A 16,415-nucleotide genomic window follows, 5' to 3' on the forward strand; every position below is an offset into this window, starting at 1 on the left:
CCTTGTCCAGGGAGATTTACAATTGTTACAAAATATCACAGTACAAAGTATCGCATTATAAAATATTGCATTACAAAATATCATAATGCAGATAATAGCAGTTATGAAAATACAAGTATCAATATAAATGATAGCGCATCTTTCCGAAATTATAATTTAATACAATGGACGAGGACTTTAATGCTTTATGCAAACAGCTGGTTTATGCCACAGTTATGTAATGTGACTGTCACAATAAAGGGATCCTCTCTTTTCCTATATTTCCATTACAACTATTTACTGAACTAGATGGCATTACCGAAGGCATGGTATTTTGTGAGACACAATCATTATGATAGATATACGGCAGAGGTGCAGACAATGGAACTGTCAGTTAGATAAGTATCACTTGACATCTAGACTCCAACTAGCCACAGGCTACACTCTATTTTCTGCTTTATTCTTGAAGAAGCTATTTTTAAAGTAACTGTGGGTTAATCATCGATCGTTCAACCTGTCATAAATTGTTAGATAAAACTACGGTATGAGAAAGTAAAGTCAAATGAACATGTTGGCTAATGATGTTCTCTAATGCAGCATAAGCCCTTGTCATGACTGAATGAAAAGTAAAAAAAAAAAAAAAAGGTGAACTGAAAGGTTAAGGAATGTGCTCTAGATTTAACTTCTAAGAAGTTTAAATAGATGTTTTGACTTTTATTCATAAACCATACAGTTTAGTATTTTGGTGCTGGAAATGGGTATGATTTATATTGAAAATACCCACATTCATTTACAGGAAATAGATAGAGGGACTAAGGAGGTACCCACACTAAAAAAGATGAGTTATTGGAATGAAAAAAAAACTGTATATTAGCAAAATTAGCAGCGATTGTGCCTGTTTCTAAGATAGCACTATTGTGTATGGAAGATATCTGGATGACCCTTAACTTTACCTACAGAAAGGTAAATATGAGACTTGCAATGGAATTTGGCACTTTAAAATGTCACTAATTATATGAAGAGTAAAGAGTGCACATTTATCGTTCTTCATTGGAAGGCTTAAAATATAAAAGATCTGTTCCGAATCTTTATAGATTTCTTATGACACCAATTAGCTGTTCCACTAATGTACATAACATGACATAGATCACACATATATATTATATTATATATATATATATATATATATATATATAATAGTACTCCAATACCACTCATTGATTAGGTCATGAGGTTATGGTGAGTAACTTGTTCATGCTATTATTCATTAGTATTTAGACAAGTCGATATCGTAATGTAAATCGTCGTATTAAAGTCTGTATCTTAATAATAATTTGGTACATAGAATTAAACTTTTATTTTATTAGTTTTGGTAATATATATTATATATATATAATATATATATATATATATATATATATATATATATATATATATATATATATATAGAATATAACTGGTACTAGTCCATTTCTTTTTCATTTTTATTAAATTATTGTATTTTGCATCTCATAATCACACATGAAATAATACAACCTTCTTCTTTCTGAGAGAGGGATCTATTTATGCCAGACTTATGACATATGCTTATACAGGATTATTCAGAAGTCTCAAATAATACTTCCTTTAAAAAAATAATTTTGTATTGCATATTGCATGACAGACTGAAGAATGGCTCATAAATATTCAATAGAAGAATTTGGGGAAATGATCATGATACATGCAAGTTGGCTCTTGGAAGCAGAGGCACTGAATGGAATATTTCCTGACAAATCAAAGCCCTCAGACAATTGAAGACCTGAAGGACAACATCAGAGCGAAATGTACTGGAATCACACCTGAGGTTTTCTTTATTGTTGTATCTGTCTTTCACAAACCCACATTCACATAAGCACGGATATGTGGGCTACATATATTTATACAAGTGTTTCTTTCAGCTGAAAAGAACTCAGTGCTTTTGAAGATTAGATTATGTAAATGCTGATAAAACGAAGAGCCCCTGAAAACTCTTGAGATTTGTCTGAAAAGATATATTCTGTTTTGAACACAACCTGATTCTCAGTAAAAAAATTAATAAATAAAGCATATATGCTTTTTCAAAGTCTTGGTAGGGCAACTTCATAAACCATAGAGTTTACATAAACAATTGTAAATAAAATAATAGTGACTGAAAGAGCTATATAACATTAAGGGGTAGATGTCGGTATAGGCGCAGTGCAAGTAATTGCGTTTGCAAAATTCAAATTGCACTACACCCTATGTAAACTTAACACTTAACTTACTTAACATGCAGAAATAATGGTCCGCAATTATGATAATGAGGGTCTCAATGAACGCATCGGTCTATTTAGTGGCCACTTGCAGCCAAGAGATGACAGAGTTAAGAGTACAGAGAGCAATATCCTCTGTATGACATTTGTGGAGCACGAAAATACAAACCAAAAACAAATATGTCAAAGGAAGGGCATCAAAGTCCTCTGATGCATGCAAAAGAAAAGAAGAGTTTTCAGAGAAGAAGGTGAGAGTCCTATGGTTGAGGTCATTCAACATGAAATGGAGTTGTTTGCAAAAGCCTCAGCCAACATCAGTTATGCTAGTATCCTTAAGAAATTATATCTATTGGCCTGCCCTTTTCAGCATAACATCCAGAAATTTGCCTAGCACTGAAAAGGTGGATTGGGCTATCCCTCCAGGCATTCCAACTGTGGTCTGAAAGGAACCATAGGCTAAGTAGTGAGGAGAGCACATCACTTTCATGTGTGCAGGGATAGTGGTCGCTAGATTGACACTGGGGTCTAGTTCATCCCTCAAATCAGATATTAGGTCTTGGATGACTTGCGGAGTGAGACGATAACGCTTTAGCACCGCATCCTCTGGCATCCCAAACAAAGTGATGCTTCTACAATGGTTTGCACCTTGTAAGAAGAGGTGTAAAGTTTTTGGAGGGACAGCAATTGCCTAAGTGCAAGGCAAAATCCTTACATCTCATTATAATGTTTGCGCCCGCTTAGTATCCAGATCCCATCAAATTCCATGCTCTTTTCTTCATTTGAATGCCTTTCAATATAATTTTAATAGATTAATGATGGCAAAGTGTACATTTGATAGTGGGTGCCAAACGTCATGTGAACACCATTCTTTACAATCAAGCTTAACGGCATTATAGAAGTTTTACACCAGCAAATCACTTTGCCTATATCCTTGCATCTACCCCTAAATGTAGAACAAGGGTCACAGCAAAGGTAAAGAAAGGTATTCATTATAACACGGTATATGTTATATATACGCTATACTTTTAAATGGCTTTTACATACCATATATGCTTCATAGGGCTTTTGAAGTTGCTGCCCTGCTGTGATTTTAATATGTGTTAACAGGTTATTATTCTTGAGTAGGTAACTTAAAGGCATTTCATACCTTGACACATGAAATGTGTACTTTATGTCACATGTTTAAGCTATTTTTTAATGCTTTGCTAACATGAGATGACATGCTTGAAGTGATGGCTTCATTTCATATATGAATCATATGAACCATATATGAAGGCCTTCACATATAATTGATCTAATTTTTTGGAGAGGTGGTGGCTGTCAGGGCACCCCTGAGAGTGTTTTGTTTTGTAAATTAAAGCAATCATTCTTCTTCATATAAAACAGTTGTTAATCTGATTTAAGAAAAATAAGTATAACATTTATGCAGCGTTAATTGTTTCCTATAATACTAAACACTGTATTGTGTTTTCTTCCCCAACGAAGGCCTTCTTCCTTCAACACTTCACATGAATTATTTAAATACAAGTAAAATGGGAGCAATTTGAATATAGATAAAAGTCCATTTGATAATGTAAATTACCATTTTAAAAAACTCTTTAATCTGCAAATAAATGTTTTTTTTCAAGCTTTTCAAAGCTGGGCAGTGGAGTGAGGGGAAAGGAAGATGTCACGAGGAGGAGGGAATTACTAATCCCCAAGCTGTCAATAATTACTAGATTATTTACACATGCACACTCCCATATCCCAGTTTGCAGTGTTTCATTTACACTTTGACCCCCCGCCCAGCAGCAGAGGCACATCAAAATGACCCCAGCATCTGCCTTGTGCCGCACTCTTGTCAAGAAGAGGAAGCACATCATTTCAAATGTGCATCCATTAGTGGTTTTCTGTTTAGGGGGAGAACACAAAAGAAAATAAAGAACTCATTGTTGATAAGCTAAGGATGTATTTTGTACCATTTTACAGTTCTTATGACTATGGGTTTTAAATTTACTACTACATTACGGACAAATTGAAAAGTGTTCATCTTTCCCCTTTATATACAATATTGCATCCATATCAATTTCTGATCTCATCTCTAAAGCAGTGAGGACTTACTGTATAAGCAAAACCAAGGAGCCTCAGTATTTTTAAAACTGTAACATTCCAGTAAACCCAATGCTTTTACTTGAATGCTTTTGGAACGTCAGTGCAGCTAACGTTAATAAGAGTATTATTACATACTGTAGAATTAGTCGGTTTATGTAGCTATTGATATAGTGCCAAAACACACAGTGCTTCTGATTGGTTTCTGAATGTAGAGCCTCAAAAATATTTTCAGTGTCCTGACTTTTTTTGCTCACTAAATAAAAAATGGATGATTCTCGTGTACTTTACACGTTTTAAGTATTATGTAAAACAGTGATAAAAAATGAGGCTGAGATTAGATGTGCTGCCAAATGTAATGCTATAGCTGAACATTATATATAATATATATATAATCTATAATATATATATATATATATATATATATATATATATATATATATGTAATGAAACAGTTGAAACATTTTGGGTTATTACATTTGTATCAGTGGGATTTTTCTATCTAACCTTGTTGGCCTGTCAAAGAATTTGGCATGCAATAACCTGATAATGAAACACACTTTACCGTGTGGGCAGAGGGTTTGATAATTCCAGTCCTGATCTGCCATTCCATTTCAGGTTTGATAGGTTCTATATAATACATGATTACTACTCTAGACACCCATCAAGTAAGGGTTGTACACTTAAAATGTCTTTATTACCAATGTACAGCACAATGGTACAGTAATTACCTGTCAAAACGTGGCAGTGAGGTACTGCAAGCTGGCAGTTTCAGAGAATACAGTATAAGACGGGTCACAAAAACATTGCATTTTATATATATATATATATATATATATATATATAGCGTTCAAGTTAAGGGGAATGAAACCAATGAATAGAGAAAAATGGGTAATCGGGAAATATGCAAATTTTAGCATTTCAAGAGCCAATCAAATTGCACAGTTACAATTACAGTTGCTTTGCACTAATGAGCCTAAAACAGGGCGAAACATGTTTGCAGATACTGTGCTTTACCTTTTAAAATGCTGTGAATGTCGAAGCCTTTAGGTTGCTTTCACGCAATTTGATTTACTAATATTGTAGTAAGGACTTCCCTGATCAAAGCTGGTCTGCGCCCTTGAAATAGAGTCCCAGTCTCAGAACGACAATTCAGTGCTTTGTGCACTTTTATTGATTTAACATCACAACAAAAGTTTAAACAAAACATAGTTCTAGTTTAACAGACTCATCTAGTTGATGAAATGTGTTGAGTTTGCATGTGCTGTGCGTCTCTTTGTCATTCTACTGTGCATTTTCATTGGCTGTTAACATGATGTAGGCTAAATATGCACCAATTAAGTCAACAGGTTAGTGTGAAAGGTAAACAGGTGTTCACCTCCTGAAGAACACATTATTATGGAAGCTTTAAAAAATGACATATTTACTGAATTACCAGTGTGTGAACTTCCCTGGTTTGTAAGCCTGGAAACCACGGCTAGCTATTTCAAAAGATGTTCCTGTTTCCCAGCTCTCTTCTCACAGCAAATCCAGCAGGTTTTACACATTTGCCGCCTTTATTTTCCTTGTTCACATGCAGTCATTTTTCTTTTTTTTTTTTTTTTTTTTGTTGAAATCTGTTTAATTGATAATGATCTTATTCAAGAGTAATAATACTTTGGAGTGGTACTGGGTAATGTATTTTCCTACCCTATAATGTGTGCTACCACTACTGTCTGCCCCGCATCTCCCAATCACTTTAGATGCTTTTGGTTTATGTATTTATTCACAACTCAAATGCCAATGTGTAATTATTGCTCATTGGATTATTGCTTAAAAAAACAAACAAACAAACAAAAAACAACTCCTGAGTCATGAATTATTTGGGGCATAACTGCAGCAGTTATATTGGCTGTATTTGCCCATTTTCCCATTTTGAAATATCACTGTCCTGGTCACAAAAGCAAAGTTTGTGGGGAATAATAGCCATGTTCTATACTTTTGAGGCATAAGCAATTAGGAAATAACACTTACTACCCAGGAACAAAAAAAAAATAAAAAATGTTGTTACACAGTGTAATAATATACCACTAGTCATATATCTGTTTCCTATTTGCACTGTATGGAAAGCTTTTGTTTAAGATTAACTTCATACACACAAGTCTAAATCCAGAGGTGAAACCTGATACACTGATTAAGACCTGACCTTTGTAGAAGTTTTAAAATAAAATTACCAGAAAAATGCATGGCTATAATGTGAGCACTGCACAATTGGTTCTGTAATAAATGTGGTCCATTATAATGTATTTCACAAATAAATACTCAACAACCTAATTTTGCTCCAGCAAACACTTGTAATAAGGAATTAATAACATGATCTTAAGAACTTTCCTGCTAATTGTCCATGTGGCAGTACAATTAGGGAGGTGTCTTCCTGAGTGCTGCAGATCCAAAGGCCAGGGCTGTCCAGAGCAGCAGGAGATTCCCGGGTGTTCTTGTCACAGCTAATGGTCCCGTTAGGGCTGAACAAGCAGCACATGCTAATTCCCCTCCACTTGTGACAGGCGGTCGCCATGACGATCCACAACATGCAGTAACCTGGGTGGATAATGCAACAAGCTGGTACACCATAAAAAGGCAAGAGTGTCTTCAAAAGGAACTATCCAATCCATACCATCATCATCATCATCATCATCATCATCATCATCATCATCACTGGGGCCCTGTTGAATAAGATGTCACATCTGTTGCATCTGAAACCCCACATAAACGAAAACTATGAGCGCCAGTGATGGACAGGGACAGTCCCCATTGGAAACTGGGAATTGGCTGGATGGCCAGACTGTACATATTCACAACAACATTGACAGTGCTTTAGCGTGACCTGAGGTTAAATTTGAGATGCATTAAACGCAATGTAAAATGTTTACATGCCGTGTTAACAATCAAAACATGTATTATGCATTATACTGCATGGGGAGCAAAGTATTGAGCCATGGGGCAGGGGGGTAAATTTAATAGATGCAATTAAAACACACAGATTGTAAAAGTGATATCCATATCAGTTAAATTGTGCAAAAAAAAATGTCATAATAAAACAAAAGACACATATAAAAAGCACTGATATGTTAAAAATAAATGGTTATTGGGAATTAAGTCATTTACTGCAGTAATCACTATAATATATTTGACATGGTCAACAGATACAGCACATAACACTGTAGTAATAAAGAAATGTTTGTATACTATTGGATTGGTAATGATCTGGTATTTTGCAGCATCGTTACATAAACCAGACGTGTAAGTTTAAAATAACATTGATAAATAAATAAATAAATAAATACACCCCCTATTCTTTTTTAAGGTGCTATTTAAGAGATCAGCCAGCAGATTATGCTTTGAATCAATCCTGGGAATGTAGGGTTAACTTCTCTGGCCTTTGTTTTATTTTTTTATTTTTTTTAAATCAGCAAATGCCTCCCCAAGCACAAACGTGTTAGTTAATCAGAATTCTTCTAGCACTACCAGGAACATTTCGGTTTATTGTTTGGTATTAACATAATATGCTGGCGCTGCTAATAATGCATTGCCATACGCCATATATTGATTCAATGGAGAGGATTAATTACAAAACAGGGTTAATTGTAGCTAGTAGTTCTGTCTGAGCTAGACAAATTATCAGGACCCTTCAACTATACAAATTCCTTTTAATTAATGGGCTTTGTCAATGGGCTTTTGACAATAAACAGGAAGCTGTAAAAGGAACAGCAGTAGCAATATACTTCATAGTACTGCAGCTACAATCAATCCCAGTTTTATAACAAAATATGATTCTTTGGAGCATTTTTTTCTTGTGCGATCCTTAGAAAGAAGACAGAGTTGATTACGGTTGTGTTTACATTCCTTAAAAGGCAGTTTTAGCTGCAGGCACATTTCCAGCATACTCCTAATCGACTCAGTGAACCAATCAGAAATGTTCCCTCTAATACAATACATGCTGCAACAGCAAGCTTCAGGTTATTCTAAAAAAAAATATGATTTTAATCGGGGCAACATTAACAGTACTCCATATTTTGGGACATGCATTGACCTTCCACAGTGACTGTCGATAATATCTCTGAAAATCAATATTTCACTTGAAAAAATTAAGTGTTAATTATCCCATTTTCAGATGTTGGCCGGCAGGTTGTGAAAACCAAGCTAGTTACATGGGACCTAAATAACTGCAATAATGAAATTGATTAATTTATATATGAGGGAAAAAGGCATTTTTTAAACCTTGCATGTATAATTAAAGAAAATGCTGAGGGCTTTAAACCAACAGAATTGTCAGCTTAATTGTTCATATACATGTGTTCCAGTCATTTCCAATGTGTACAACTTTATTTTACACAATAGTAGTCTAACCAATTAATTATTTCTGACTAACCATTAATGAATACATTTGATTAATCTCTATTCAATTGGAATGGAAGTGAATTTCCTTTTCTGAAGAATCATGTAGGAAGCAGCTGCAAGGTTTCCAGTTCCAGAAACATATAACTGCACGTAGAATCAGGACACCTTCTTTTGAAATGCAATTTTGCACTGCATCTACAGGTAAACCATGAACCCCGAGGTTATTTCTTGCTACAAACTCTGGAAACAGAAATCCTTGGCTGGCATCAACATTGAATTATTTCTCTATGCCAGTCATGGATAAGCAAGGAATGGAGCCTTCTGTGTATTTAACGCACTGGGTGTGCCCCTCTCTTCCAGATCCTTGTCAGTCTAGCTTAAACTGTTAGCTGTTGTATGAGGATTGTGCAATGAATGGTGCAAAATACCATCAGAGCAACTCTGGCACAATCTAAAAACCTCAAATAAGGATTTGCAAACAAGCAGAATCAGGATGACATTAGCAGTTGACTAAACTGCTCGTGTTGCCAAAATATGTCCTGTGTGCCTTGACTGGGAAGTTTGTGAAGGTACCGTAAGCAAGCACTTGTCCAAGTCATTCGGACAGTGAGGAACAACACATCATTCTTTTTCAAAGGAAATCAGAAATGCCAGGCATTGTGATTTATCACAGCTGATTGCTTGTTGTACCTTGTTATTTGCGTTGAACAGCTTTTTGTCTCATAAAAAACGCCTTTGCAGACAACTGAACAGAAGAAAGTCTGCAGGACCTGCGTCAAAGCTCATAAAGACAACCCTGACTCAATTGGGGATCAATTTTTATAAAATGCCGAGGTTAAAATAAAGGCTTTGAAATGAGAAATGTGGTGGCCATCGGATGAATGTCAGCTGCCTACAGTCACTTTTTATTTGTTGCCATTTTAATTTGTGACCATATAAAGTTCCCGGTAATTGGAGGACTATACTTTACTGAAGGAGAATTGTTTACAAGGTTATCTTGGAGTGATGTCAAAAATATTGTCCAAAGCAGGCAGCAATCCTGTATTAAGGTCTTAAATCTTAAAAGCAGAGTTGGGCCAGGCATATTCTTGGACCTTCAATGGTTATCAGGTACCAAAGCAAATGATGACAGTGTCTCAGCTGAAGATTGGTGGTCTCCTTTTCAGTACCTGCAATATACGTGGATCTGACCAACCCATCCCTACCTTTTAGATCTTGAAGTCTGGATTAGTATATACACAAGCTGTAACCTTGCAAAGTTTGCACTAGAGTGAAAAACATCTGTGTAATGTGTTTTCTAATAAGCTGCTAAGTAACACTAAATAGGTTCAGTTCTAGTTTTATTTTTTAAGAAATAGCATGATTAATCAATTTACTTAGAGAAAAAGTAAATATCTACATATCTACAGTAGGTAAACCTCATATTTCTTCTAGCTAAGAGATAATAGTGCCCCCTGCTGAACCATTAACACAATTTCCTGCAAAACTTTGGGCTCTGCCTCCCAGTTAATGGAATCAGACTGTTGACTGTCATAAGAAAGTGAAATCTAGCATTAATGCTTTACCAGTAATATCATTTTTTAATGCCTGAACTGATATCTTAGCCTACGTCAGTCATCATTGTTAATGTTCATGGATTTGGACCTAAAACCATGTTACCCATCGTACTGGTTTTATAGGATGACAAAGTGGAAATGAAAAATGACCGATGACAAGAACGTTTAATTATTCATCATCGGTTCAAGTGCTAATGTTGGCAGCAATTTTACACAGTAAAGAATGTATAGAATAAGTAACTGAAAATTAATATTTAATGTTCCAGTGGAAATTACTCTTTGGGCACCATGACCTGGTCAGATAGGAAGGGCATATAAATATTGCTATTAAATTGAAAAGGTGATGAGTGTTTTCCACTATTGCTTCCTCGCTGCAATTTAGGCTAAATCGCAAATATTCCCAAATCCTAAAAACTAAATCTTTTATCAAAGTGACTGAACATTTTTTTTTTTGGGGGGGGGGGGGGGGGGGGGGGGGGGGGGGGGGGTGTGTTTTTCCTGATAAGTGCTACCAAAACTATCAAGGAAGCAGACTACTGCAGTTGCCAGTTTCTTAAGACTCTCTCTACAGACATATTTTTTCAATAGCAGCCTTGAATATCTGATATATTCTCCTTGTTTAAAAATTTCGCACATATTTAAAACATTACCTCACAGACCCTTTTTCGGCACAAAGCTTCGAAAGAGATTATACAGTCAAAAGGCATCTTCTTCTCTGAGGTCTGTCAAACACCTAGCCCATTACAAATGCACTATATCCTTTAATATACCTTAACTATCTCCAAAGGTGTAACACCACCATTGTTTTAGTTTGAACACCTCATAGACGAAACATATAAACAAATTAGATGATTAAATGAACACCATTATTTATTTTGTTGAGGGAACTTAAAAAAAAAAAATACACCCCTCTGGGCAGTAACAAGAGGTGGTTCTGTTTATACCTCTGGCTGACACAGAATAATATGCATTATGAAGCATTCTGGCTTCATTACTTGAACATACAACCATGCAGTCCATTTAATTAAAAAAGAATATGCAGTTTGCCCTCAGTAGACACATTTAAGTGTAGTTTCCTGATTGGATCTTTTTAGCAGAATGGTTGCTAGGTAATGAGCTTTCAGTCTAAAAGCATCTCTTATCTCTGAATCCATAATCATACATTAAGGTGCATTATACTGTGTACAGTCACCATCAATTACTTGCTGTGTTTGCTTCCCTGCATAAAAACAGCTCAGTCTCCTTCAATGTAGATCAAAGAATTTACAGAGTCTGACATTGGTGATGGTGTACTTCAAACCATGAGGCCTTTGGTATTAGATTTATTGACTGAAATGCCATCCTATTTGATGAGATAAAAAAAAAAAAAAAAATCAAAGTTCACCGGCTTGTTTATTAAGACATGATTCAAAAGTATTTCCACTTATTTCACAGTATCGGTATGAACACTACTTAATCTAGCCATCACTTGACTGTAAACACTTTGGGCAGAACTAAGATGAACCATGAAATAATAATTCTCAATCTATGATGCCGCATTAAGCTTTTTAAATAGTGTTAGCATTCAAATTATAATCTTACCTGGCAAGATACACATTTTTTTATGTTGATATAAATGTTCTTTTAGTAGGACAGAACACAGAAATAATGAAGAGCAAACCTTTATTTTTGGATTGATGCCTGCCAGAATCGTATGGGCCTTGTAGGATCCCAGGAACGAATGCAAGCTATCTTTAATCTGAAATCATGTTTAACTGACTTGACTTGCTTTTTAAAATGACATTGTAAAAAAGAATAATCTACATTTTAAAATCCATGTCTCACTGTAAAAAGTGAATTTATAAAATAATATTTCTATGTCTCTACAGCACCTAAAAGATACTGTACACAGACATCAAATACACAATAAAAACTGTCACGCAATAAAAGTCTCAGAACTAACAAAAGATGTCACAAATAATTATCCAACTGATAGAATTCAAAGCACTTTGATAACTATACAAAAAATAAATGTGTATCTCGCTAAGAGATAAACAATAAAACAGTGATCAGGCAAATACCAAATTCATACCTACCTTCAACACGCGATTATAAAATACGAGTGGGCCTTGAAAAACACACCATACCAGACTGCAGTGGTAAGCCCATGTTCTTGCCATGATTGTAATCAAACCTCATTTGCTACATATTTATGAGATTGTTATTTTAATTTCTGCCATAGCCCCTTCCAGTTTTTACAAAACTCAATTTATGGCCAGGGTGTGTTGAACAAAGTGCATTGAACAAGCACTGAAATCATACACACTTAGTGTGAGTAGGCTATCTGTGAGTGTAATCCACTCAAAGGGACTAAGGTTAGTACCACCATTGATCCCAATAACAGTGTGCCACATGATTCAATCATTGGGATCTCCAATTAATGTAGATTAAGCTGTAGTCTACGAAACCAAACCCTTATACACCTTTTCCACTGTACAACTGAGTCTCCACGTCGTGGTCAAGGAGAGCTTGGGTTGTTTTTCCACTGCAGAGCCGAGCCGTGCTACTGACATCACACACAACAAAAGACAGTTGTTAGAAACTACTGTTATTAATTAACTCAGTTTGACAAAAGATGCACAAACAAATATTTATGTCCATTTGCTTCAAATCATCAGAAATTCGGGCATAACCTTTCTCATTTCTGACACACGACTCCATATCTTCCTGAACAATCTGCCCACAGAGAAACTAGAGCCTGCACTTCCTCAGCGGCCCAAGGCATACTTACACATAGAAGATCTACTTTTACCAAAGGTTTCAGAGGCCTCAATTAGCATTTAAGATTAGCAGGGGGTCAATGAAATTCACCTCAGGTTTATTAATTTAGTCCTGTAAAACTTCCTCACTACTTTCATTCTGATTTCATAACTATACTATATTATTGTATGCTTTTACCATGATACACTTCGTGTGATTGAAATGTTTCAAAAAAACTTTCCTTACTTAGCAGGAATCCTAGGGCTACATGTTTCAAAATACATGTATTTACAGAAGTACTGTATCAAAATACATTGATCTATTCTGCCTTCCCTTTGCTGAAACCAGTTGAAGACTTACAATTGTTTTTTGACTTCAATAAGGCAACTTAAGGGAGTGTTTTCACACTTATTTGTCCTTTTAATATACTCATTTACAGTCGTGATTACTCGCACTTGTTTTTTTCCCATTTTTTTGTGAACTGTGGTATTGCTTGGCATGTTGAAAAATACAGGGGGCTGATCAGCATTTCCAATCTGCTACTGTTTCTTAGAACATAGCCTAAACAAAAACGCTGAAATTGTAAAAGCTTCTCTTCGAATTCCTCAGGAAGAGAATGACGTTTCTTTCAAAATGGCTGCTTGTACGTCATGGATGAATCGAGATCGGGCAATAACGTTTGTTTGACTTTTCTCGGCAGCCAGTCACTTTGCTGTTTGTGTACTCAGGTAGTCACATCTTTTGCTGACGATTTTAATACACACATCACTATACAGTTGTGTCCAGCTAAGTGAACACCCCTTGGGAAGCAAGCGAAGCGTTCTCTTAGCCAAAGTGTTCTCTAAGACGGAGCTGACCACCAGACACAATATGAATCAGTAAATAAATAAAATATGTATTACTTGTCCTGACACACGTGCATCAACATATTAAATTAACAGAACAAGTATAAGTTAACAAACTATAATAATAAAAGTAATAGACAAACTAACATTAATAAACTGTCAAAATAAATTAAGACAGCATCCCTACACACGTTAAAAAATGCAGCATCAGCTCTAGATTAATTATGAATACCTCTAAAGGAGCAATATTCAAGATATGCACAAAATTATTTAACAGAATGGTGAAGCAACCCACCAGAACATAAAACATCAAATTGCTCAGCGACTTGTGTCTGGTTCATGTTTTTTACAGGAGCGCAAACAATTTCTAACATTTTGTAACAAGACAAATAGCAGCGCATTTCACAGTTTGTTTACATGTCATTTTGTAGCGATGAGACGCACCCGTGGAAATCAGAATCAAAACAAGGCAATGATAGGACAGCGGTTCTAGAAATATTTAATAAACCAATCAATGTGCCTCAAGACACTCGCAATGACAAGTCACATTTGAAAAGATTGAATAAACCATTTGATGAGGAGTTATCAGGTTAAAAAAACAGTACTGTATCCGTTATGAACAAATCGCTAGTGGTGCCAAAAAGGTGTTCTTTTAAGCAAAGTTCCTGTTCCTTTAGGTGGAGTGTTTACAATGGGATAAATCTGTTTCACCACAAGGGTGTTCTCTTGGAAGGTGTTCCTATAGGAGACTACCAAATTTAAGAAGTTTAAAAAGTTTGTCTTAAATTCAAAGAATATGGTATTTTCTTCTAGTATTGGCATGCAGGTCAACCATGGTTTCTTGACATATTTTTAATTGAGAAACAGGACAAAGCGTACAAATCACAGCACACAAAGATGGTAGTAAGAACACAAAGACTGGGGAGAAAAAAAGCAGGATGTAGAGAAGCAAAAGAAGAGAAGATTCTAGTGCTCTTAATTTTGTTTACATAATGAAGACTGATTATCAATTTGTATCAGTACATAAATGATGTATATACATAATTAAATGATTAACAGTAAAATAATGTTGTTTCCATGTTTTATTTAATTAGTGGTATGGGCCATTGATGGCTTTTATGATGTATTAGTAAATGCTTGCTTTTAACGTAGGAAACAAGGACAGGCACATACAACCAATCTGGTCTAATTAAGGTGAAGATTAGCTATTACTCGAGACATTGATTCCACAAATCCCACTGTGATGCCTGTCTGAAGGGGATGGAAGAAATAATGTTGCCCCCCCCCCCCCCAGATTGTTTTGGACCTTGCCACTTCTGGAAAAGATGTGGAAACAATGTTTGCAACTGACACTGTATTTTGGTCTTCTCTTTGAGATACAGCAAGGGTAGTAGTAACAGATAATGAAGAAATATTATTTTGCCTTTGTTAGGCCAGTATGTCAAAGGGTTGTGGATTATTGTCCATATTCAATTCTGTCCATTATAACAATATTTTTCCAGCTGAATATTGTGAAAGGTTTCACATTTCAGCACCATCATCTCCAGGCAACTGCAATCTGTCTTCTCTGGATACAATATTTCTACAATAACCTTTAAGCCTAACCTTTGGTTCAACCGTAATAGATTAGCCTAATGTGGCTGCAATCAAGCAAGTAGATGATCATTTTTATAGAAGATAAATCAGTTTCCTCTGCAATTCTGTCCTACATATTTTAGTCATATACAAAGTATTCAAGTCAACATTAATTGTGAACACTTTAGCAAGGTAATAGGAATGGGCTTAACTGCAATGTGCTTTTTTCATATTTAAATAAATACATATTAAAATATTTTAAAAATGCAATTAAATAATTTAAAATATCAGCCTTCTTGATTGGGGCTATATATCTTATTGTGAGCAAGGACTGTTTGGTACTCATTCTTTATATTCTTTGCCTCAGACATAACTTTCTACTCACATGATCCTTAGTTTTCTTATTGTGCTCAAGAGGAAAACTGTATAAACTGATCTCCTTAATTATATTACTCAAGCAGGTAATTATAACATGAAACTTCTAAAACAAACATGTACTGTATGACATTTAAACTAAATATTGTATAGGCCTATCTTTCATAAGGAACTGTTAAATATTCCATAAACAGTAATCTCCCAAAACAATAGTCAGTTTATTTGAAGGATCATTAACTTTAATACTCTTTCTGTAATTAAAATGTTAAATATGTAGCAAAGTAAACAATGAGCTCATGAAAATGCCGCCGGCTTCATGCTGAGACTGCCAATGCTTTTCAGTTCGGTTTTATCTTTTGTCGGTATCATTTGGTTTGGAAATGTACGTAAATGTCTATTTTGGTTTGGATTCAGTTTGGGAAAATCAAAACCGTTGCATCCTTACTTCAATACAATAGTGGTTAAAGAATATCATAACTTAAAAGGGCACATAAGGACCTTTTTTATTTTATGTTACACGTTCCCATGTGTTGCTACAACTGTTTACATAAGGTGTGTACTGTTTTAATTATTATTTTTACATTTTGACCACTTTTTAAAACTTTTAAATT

The sequence above is a fragment of the Polyodon spathula genome, chromosome 18 (assembly GCF_017654505.1).
Source record: "Polyodon spathula isolate WHYD16114869_AA chromosome 18, ASM1765450v1, whole genome shotgun sequence".
NCBI classification, from domain to species: domain Eukaryota; kingdom Metazoa; phylum Chordata; class Actinopteri; order Acipenseriformes; family Polyodontidae; genus Polyodon; species Polyodon spathula.